Source organism: Lycium barbarum, chromosome 12, assembly GCF_019175385.1.
Source record: "Lycium barbarum isolate Lr01 chromosome 12, ASM1917538v2, whole genome shotgun sequence".
Classification (NCBI taxonomy): Eukaryota; Viridiplantae; Streptophyta; class Magnoliopsida; order Solanales; family Solanaceae; genus Lycium; species Lycium barbarum.
In genome coordinates, this window is record NC_083348.1 from 6,511,568 (window position 1) to 6,519,871 (window position 8,304).

The following is an 8,304-nucleotide window of genomic DNA, read 5'->3' on the forward strand; positions in this document are numbered from 1 at the left end:
TTACCAAATAATATAAACTTAACATAGACAAATGAACAGTAGCTAGCTTGAGATGAACATGCACAATTTGCATTAGATGTGACTAAGATGAGGCATATACACAACTAAGCAATCAATAACTAGTTGAGCTTATCTAATAAATTACGAATTCAGTGCTAAAACGAACATGGTTAAATGAACTTAATCAAGTGAGATGGAGAAAAATTAATGCATACAAATGCGATTAATAGGTCATCTAATCTGAACCAACACCTGATTAGTCCAAATGACATACCCACCAACAATGTAAACTTGAAGCACCGGGTGAATCTAAACTTACCCATAAAGCTAACATGCTCGCAAAATTAAACTAAACAGGACTGATTATGCTTAATTCAACCAAAATAACTCCAAACGAAACTAAGATACCACTAAGCGAACAAATCAACAAAAACAGTTTAAAACATTCAAACGATTGCTAAAACAATTTAAAAGGAGGAAATTTACCTTCTTCGGGTGCAGCGAAATGGGGCGAAGGTTTCGATATCTACCTCGAGGACTACCAAATCCGAGCTTGCAAGGCTCGGATTCACAGCAACAACAGAGCAGACGAAAAAAAAGAAATTTGTTTTAGTATTTCGACTCGATATTTTGAACTACCACAACCACTGCAGATTGGACATTTTGGAAACTTTGGGGTTTCTCAACTTCAATTTCTAGGGGGTTTCTACGGCTAAAAGAAAACAGGTTCTTGGAGGAATTTTATGAATCGAACAAAGATCCTCTGTTCTTGGGGAATTTCACCAATCCAAAAATCTTCCCTAAACTAGACGATTCCATCCCATTTTATAGGGCTTTTTGAATCCAAAAAAAACTATGATAAAAGGAATGGAGGGAGAAGAGGAGCGGGTGTAGGCGTGGTGGGGAAAAGGGAAGAGGAGCGGCGGTGGTGGGGGATGAAGATGATGAAGGAAACGGCGGTGGTGGGGGACAAGGGTGAGTGGGGAGTGGAGAGTGGGGTAGCGAGAGGAGCGGGGTGGTGAGGACGAAGAAGATGATGATGAAGGGGAAAGAAAGGAGCGGGGGGTAGGGAAAAGGGAACGGCGAAGAGCGTGGGAGTGGGGTAGCGGTGTGCAGGCGGCGGTGGTGGGGCGAAGAGCGTGGTGGGGTAGCGGTGTGGGGGTCGTCGGCGAGGTGGGGACGAGGAGCGTGGGAGTGGGGACGAGGAGCGTGGGAGTGGGAGCGGAAGAGAAAGGAAGAGAGGGAGGGGGTGAGCGGCGGAGGTGATAAAGGAGAGAGAGAGAGAGAGTGCCGAAGGAGGCGGAAAAAGAAAGGAGAGAGATAGGATTTAGGGTTAAAGAAAATAAGGGATGGGCTGGACCGGGTCGGGTTAAAAATGGGCTGGTTTGGCTAAAATATAGGCTGGGCAAAATTAAAAGAGTGGGCTGGTCCGAAAATGTTGGTTAATTATTTGGGCTGGGGTGAACTAAATGATGTCAAATAAATCAAAATGTGGACTGGTTTTGTGAATTGACCGGAAAATAGTATGAGTTGATTGGCTACTACATTTAAATAAAAGACCTATTTAATAACTTGTGTTAAAAATATTACTTAATATAAAATATGCAATTATTAGTGCTCAGATAAAAAATGGCGTTGTAATAGCCGTGCAATAATATTTCGAAAATCTACAGTAAATAAACACTATTATTTAATTATGCAAAAAAGATAAATGCGATGCGTGTGCGTAAGCTGGTAAAAAATGCTAAAAAAATGATAAAATTGTGAATTATAATAATAGTAATAAATAATAATAATAATAATAATAATAATAATAATAATAATAATAATAATAATAATAGTAACTGCAATAGAATAATAAAGTGCTGGTATTGATGAGAAGCTGATAATTTAGTAAGAAATGACTATATATATATTTTAATTTTTCTAAAAATATTAGAGGCGTAAATAGGTATTTCGGAGGAGAGGCGGGACAAAATTGGGTGTCAACACAGGGTATATTGGATAGTCCGTAAAACAAAGGAAACTCTGTCGAAATTTTCTGGAAATTACCTAAATTTGAAATAAAGTCTTGTCGGCTTCCGCCATATACTAGAATGAGTTGATAGAATTTGAGATAATATTTGATAGATGGGTTCGGGTGCCCAGATCGGGCACTAGTCACGGCCTACGGGGTTGGGTCGTGACAATTTTACTTGTCATGTTGTGTTTTGCATGGTTTTTAAATGAAACGTGAATTAAAATTATAATTTGACTAATTTACCTTATTCATTATTTGACCTCCATTTGATATTAATCTCTTTTCACATTTATTAGAGTAAGGATAAAAATGAAAAAGTAATTAAATTCTATCTTATTTTAATATATAAGTATTTTAAGTATGTTGCTGTATAATAATTTTATTTGCTCCATTAATGGATTGATACGCATGTGGCAATGAATCTATCATTATTGATTTAATGAGATACTTTGAAAATTACATAAATATTGTTTGATTTTAGCAATTTTTTAATATAAAATTCATTTTTTTTTATATTGATTGATATTTAGGGGGCCTACACTTTTTTTTTTTTTTGGCTGTTGACGACTTGACGACGAAGCACGACCAAAACTCGTGCTTCTAAATAGTTAGTAATTTCTCACAACTCAGGTTTGTCAAAAAAACTCTTATGTGAATTTTTATTCTAGAGCTGGTGCATATTTTCAAATTCCAATTTTTATTCTAGAGTTGGTGCATATTTTCAAATTTCATTTTTTTTTTAATTCAGTCATATTGATGGGATGGAAAAGGGCTGACACGTTGTAGCTTGCTTTTTAAATGACTTTTCAACCTAATATAATAATCCCACATTGTTTACTTTATGCTTTTGTGGGGTCCCGTCAGTTTTTAAAAGGAAAGGGTAGCAAGGGTATTAATGGAACTCAAAAGTAAGAGAATTATCAAATTTAGAAAGTGGCCAATCTTTTTGGGACTGATTAAAAAGGAAAGGAGGACAATCTTTTTAGGACGGAGAGAGTATTTGTTTAAATATAAAAAGTTAAATTATCATAAGTTTTCTAATCCAAAGGTCTACTCTTTAGGCCAAGTTGTTGTAATTATTATTTTCATTCTATCGTTTTGTTTAATATGAATGGAAAAAACTTATAACCCAAACCGAACGCCAACATAATCGACCAAAATTTTTCTATTTGGATTAAAAAAATGGCACCCGGAGCCTCCAAATCCTGAATCCGCCTCTGTTCATAAGGAACAAGTTCAATTTTACAAACATAGCATATAAACAGCTGGGCAGTGCATCACGGCATTAAAGTCTATAAATATGCCAAGCAGCTTTCCAGCGCACACAAAAGTTCTTCTAAAGCCATATCGGCCTAGTAGAAGAAAAATTTATTAGGAGCAGCTGCAAAGAACATCTTTGACATTGAGATCAAAATGAGAAAGCTAAATCAGGAATTTTAGTGCAACAATTCTTCCTCACTTCTACATGTAAAAATGAACAATGATTTACATTGCTGAAAATCATTCGTATCACTACTTCAAGAAAGGTCGTGGCCCAAAACAAAACTAGTGCAGGTGTATTATCTGCTCCAATTTCTAAGTTTTGATCGATCACCATCACGACATCTCCATATTCAATGATATCCATAACATAAGGTATTAACACGTTACTGACTCAAAATCTGAATCTCCTTCAATGTTCAAAACAATGAACTCTTTACGTGTCACTAAAACATTCCCAACCCGACGCCATACAGAGCCTTACCACTTCACCTCACAAGCTCAGACTACAGGACTAACTAGACATACAATTGTCTGTATTTGGACAACTAAGCTATCGTAGCTTCTTCATATTGTTATATAAATAGAAAGTATCATATTCATTCTATACTCTACTAGGGAGTGGATAGGCTCGGTTTACATCGTACCCTGGATTAAGTGGAGAAGGATGGTGCGAAGGCTGCTGACCATAACTTTAAGCATTCTGATGTTTGGAACTTATTCTATGCTCCTTGGGTCTTTCATTGGCAGCCTCAATCTGTTCTAGTTTCTCCACTACTTCCTTCATCGATGGTCTGGTTTTAGGTTCAGGTCCAAGACATGACAGTGCCAGTCGTGCTAATTGTACTGCAGCTCTGGATGGATATTTTCCTTCCAGCCGCGAATCTATCTTGTCCTTCAACTTCCTTCTATCAGATAAATGCAGCTTAGTCCATTCAATCAGATTATGCTGGTTGTTTGGGCGGTTTATGTCGAGTGCCGGTAGACCTGTTAGCATTTCCACTAAAACATCACCAAAACCATAGACATCGCTTTTTACGTACAAGTGTCCTGTTGAAAAATGACAATAGAAGTATGAACAAACATTTATTCAGATTTGACTATATGTTTAAACCTGTAAGCACAAGATGTGATTCAAGAGAAGCAGAATTGCCAAGTGCAGAAGTCGAAGAGACTCCAAGTTTACCAGTTGCAATATACTCAGGAGCTGCATAACCATATGTTCCCATGACCTGTGTTGACACATGTGATTGACTAGCCGAAGGACCTTGTTTTGCTAAGCCACAACCTGATATCTTCGCATTGTAAGACTGAAACAAAAAGGAATTAAAGAATGTCATGAAACAGTTTTATTAATAACAAACTTTTCTCTAATGTGCTCACTGTTATAGGTCAGCTAGTCAGGTTTTGTCACTCTGTGATCAAGAGCTCCATACCTTTAGGCAAAACAGTGTGTGTAAACCAGAGAGTTGCCCAGTAAGAAAAGGGTTCGTATTAAATGAAAAAATCTACTGGCATCAATTTGTGATCTCTATATTACTTGTGCTAAGATAGTATATGACAATAGTCCGAGGGAGAAGAAAAAGAAACATACGCCATCAAGTAATACATTTGAGGCTCTGAAGTCTCTGTAAATGACTTGCTTCTCCGATGCATGTAGGAATGCCAAGCCTCGATATGCGCCAATCACAATGTTAAGCCTTACATTCCACGGAAGTGAAAAAGCAGCAGAGTGCCCTAAGCAAACCGAAGAGTAACAAATATGTTTTCGTGGAGCATGAAGTAGGCATATTCCTCGCTGCTTTAATCTTATATATTATTGAGAACAAATTGACCATCTCTTACTTCCAAAAAGATGGTTCTCCAAGCTGCCCTTTTGCATAATCTCATAGACGAGCAGTAGTTGTTTATCTTCCTGGCAGTATCCCAGGTGTTTGACCAGGTTAGGATGAGAAAGCCTTCCAAAAAAACTCACCTCTGACTGCATAAACAAATGAACTGAAATTCACTAGAGAACGTTGGAATTTTTTTAGCATATACCAACAACGGTGGAACTAGAATTTTCACTAAGGGAGTTCAAAATTTGTAAAAGTGAACACACGAAGAAGTCGAAAGGGGTTCAACATCTACTAAATATACATAAAAATAATTTTAACCATGTATAAACACTGTAATTTTTTGCCGAAGGGGGTTTGAATGAACCCTCTTGGCTATGCCTGGCTCCGCCCCTGTACAACAACAAAAACTCACCGTCTCTGAGCAATGGAAGTTTTTTCACATTTAATTTTTTAGAATAAATTCCAGATCTAGTCAATGACCAATTAAAGTTGAGTTACTTAGAAGAAAGCAAAACCTGTGCCAAAAGATGTTGGTAATAATGATTGTAATCAATCTACTAAAGTTAGAAGAAGACATAACATCACAAGTTTCAATTAAAATTGGATGATATACGAATTAAAAAAGTAAAAGGCACAATGATATGCAATGGGATAGATGCTGGCGGGCTGCCTACGTCCAAAATTGATTATTCACTGAGCCTGCCAAAACTGAGCAAGTAGAAAGGTGCTTTATAAAACATATAACACTCTGCACAACAAAACCAAGACTCCAAACGAAGATCCTAGACCATTCACCCAACTGAATATGAGCATAATCATACTGGTCACTGTTCTATTTCTGGAGAATGACATTAAGCGTCAGATAGTTCAAGGAATTGCTCTTTGCCAAAGATTAGAGCAAACAATATCTTACTCTCTTAATTCTCACTTTCTCACCGAAAGTAGTCAAAGAAATTCAACTCAATGGGACAATAAAAACCTCAGACAGCCAATATTGCCCAGAAATGAGTTACTGGTAAGTAATAACTCAATGCCAAGCGCTTCTTTGCAAATTGATACGTCGCTCCAATTACAAAACTTAAAGGAGTATACATATTTAGGACAGAGGAATCACCTGCCACCCTTCAAATCCTCCTAAGCTTTGATAATACAATTTCTTAACAGCAATTGCAGTGCGACCATTATTGGAAGAAGCCCACTCATCAAGCCAACCCTTGTAAACTATCCCAAAACCACCTTGTCCCAGCACCATATCGTTCCTAAATTTTCTGGTGGCGGCCTTGAGTTCGGCAAAAGAAAATATTCTCAAATTGGGGTGCGGTAATGTCTGGCTATCTGGATTAACAAGATTACATGGCTTCGGTGGTGCTTTTCTGAAAAGGCCAAGAAAACCCCACCATCTTGGTGAAGCAACATAGAGACTTTTATCCTCAGATATTACCTCTTTCCTTGAACTGGCACTCCTTTTACAACCCTCTTTGATGGATTCCCTCTCTGCTTCAGCTTTTGACTGAGGTGTTAATGTGTCATCAAATGAAATGGTGCCTTCACCTGCATTCTGCTGAAATACTAATGCTAATTCCAGGTTTTTCACCACTTCAGACATTGCAGGCCGTTCATGTGGACGACCATCAAAGCATTTAGCAGAAATTCCTACAAACGCCTTCAAACAAGTTGAGGAGATAGACCCGGCCAGATTCTGATCAATAAGCTTATTAACTTCTCCTTCCCAGATGCATTGCTTGGCCCATGCTACAAGTCCGTGTCAATTCAGTACTTATATACTCTTAAATTGTCAAAGTGCCATGTCATTATTTGTTCCCTCCCCCTTTCAAATTCCAACGTCGAATCATCACACTTTGTCAGAACCGACCCGACTTAAATGAAATAGTTTGCTTGCAAATGGGAATCGGTTCCTTCACCTTCTTTTAAAATCCAATCGAAAATTTCTCTCTCTCTCACACACTTTCCTCTCAACACTCAAGCCTTCATTGTTCATATCTTCTCACATTAAATCGACCATGTCAAACAAAGAAGCTGTATCTCCAAGTGTCTCAGAAGTCAATCCCTCACATTCCTCTCCCAAACAGCTTACTCCAACCAACCCACAAACAAGCTCATCATCTCCAGTAGTTTCCCTTCCCAAAGAACCAAACCCTAAAACGTCTTCCCCAAAAACTGTTGGTTTCACTAGAACTCGTAAAAGCCAAATCCTAAAGAAGTTTGTGCCTATTTCTGCATCCTCTTAGAAACAAAATTCAGAAGGAAGCACTCATACTATGACGACCTCTCAATATCTTGAGGGATCTGTGGAAATTAATGAGAAGGACGATGGAATGGAAGTGACAAGTTAAGAAGTGGAAACAGAGACTACAATTGAAAGGGGGAACTTAAGGGAAGTTCCTCTAGGCTCAGGTAATCCAACTACTCTTGAAAATGTGGATGTTTCTGGTGATTTGGATAAAGGTGTGGTAACCGGTGGTGAAACTGCTAAGAATAGCGTAGATAATGTTATTGCTATTGTACCTGGTAACGATGGGAGATGGAGACTAAGGAAGTGGGTGTTTCAACTCAGGGGGAACAGAGTAGTTTAGGTCATTCTGTGGTGAATGAGGGACATGGTCCCTCTCAAATAGCATCTGCCTCTAAATAAGTGTCTATAATTGCAGTTCCCTAGAAAGAACCCACACCTGAAAGGAAAGCCTCTTCAGAGGAGGAACCTGGTTCCTCTAACTATGCTGAGAAGGTTAACTCTGAAGATAATGAAAAATTGTAATGACCCGTCCGGTCATTATTTAATACTTCGCAAAACCCATGCCCAATCTAGGTCTATGATCATAAATAATAAGCCTTATAGGGTGTTTTAAGGATTAATAGTGGAAAAATCAATTTCGCATCGAGCTAAAAGTCGTGGGCCAGGGCTGGAAGCGGACCGCTATAGCGGTCAAGGGACCACCGCAGCGGTCCCGCTATAGAGGAACCTCGATCGCCGCAGCAGTCGAGGCGGGGCAGTAGCCGTATTTTGATCTTTTGGTTTATTTTTCACCCTCCCTTTTAACAAAAGACCTCCCAAGGCTGCTATTAGGTTTTGCACAAGAAGAAAAACCCTTGACACTAAGAGAAGAGGTTTTACCCTACTTTCTCCACATTTTTCCCCGTGACTGACATCTCTCATGGATTCGGATA

The 8,304-nt window shown here is 38.5% G+C and overlaps 1 pseudogene; it reads right to left on the reverse strand.

The window, feature by feature from the left end:
* Window positions 1-3,245: 3,245 nt before the first annotated feature.
* On the reverse strand, window positions 3,246-6,724 carry LOC132624103 (probable serine/threonine-protein kinase PIX13; annotated as a pseudogene).
* Between the last annotated feature and the right edge of the window lie 1,580 nt (window positions 6,725-8,304).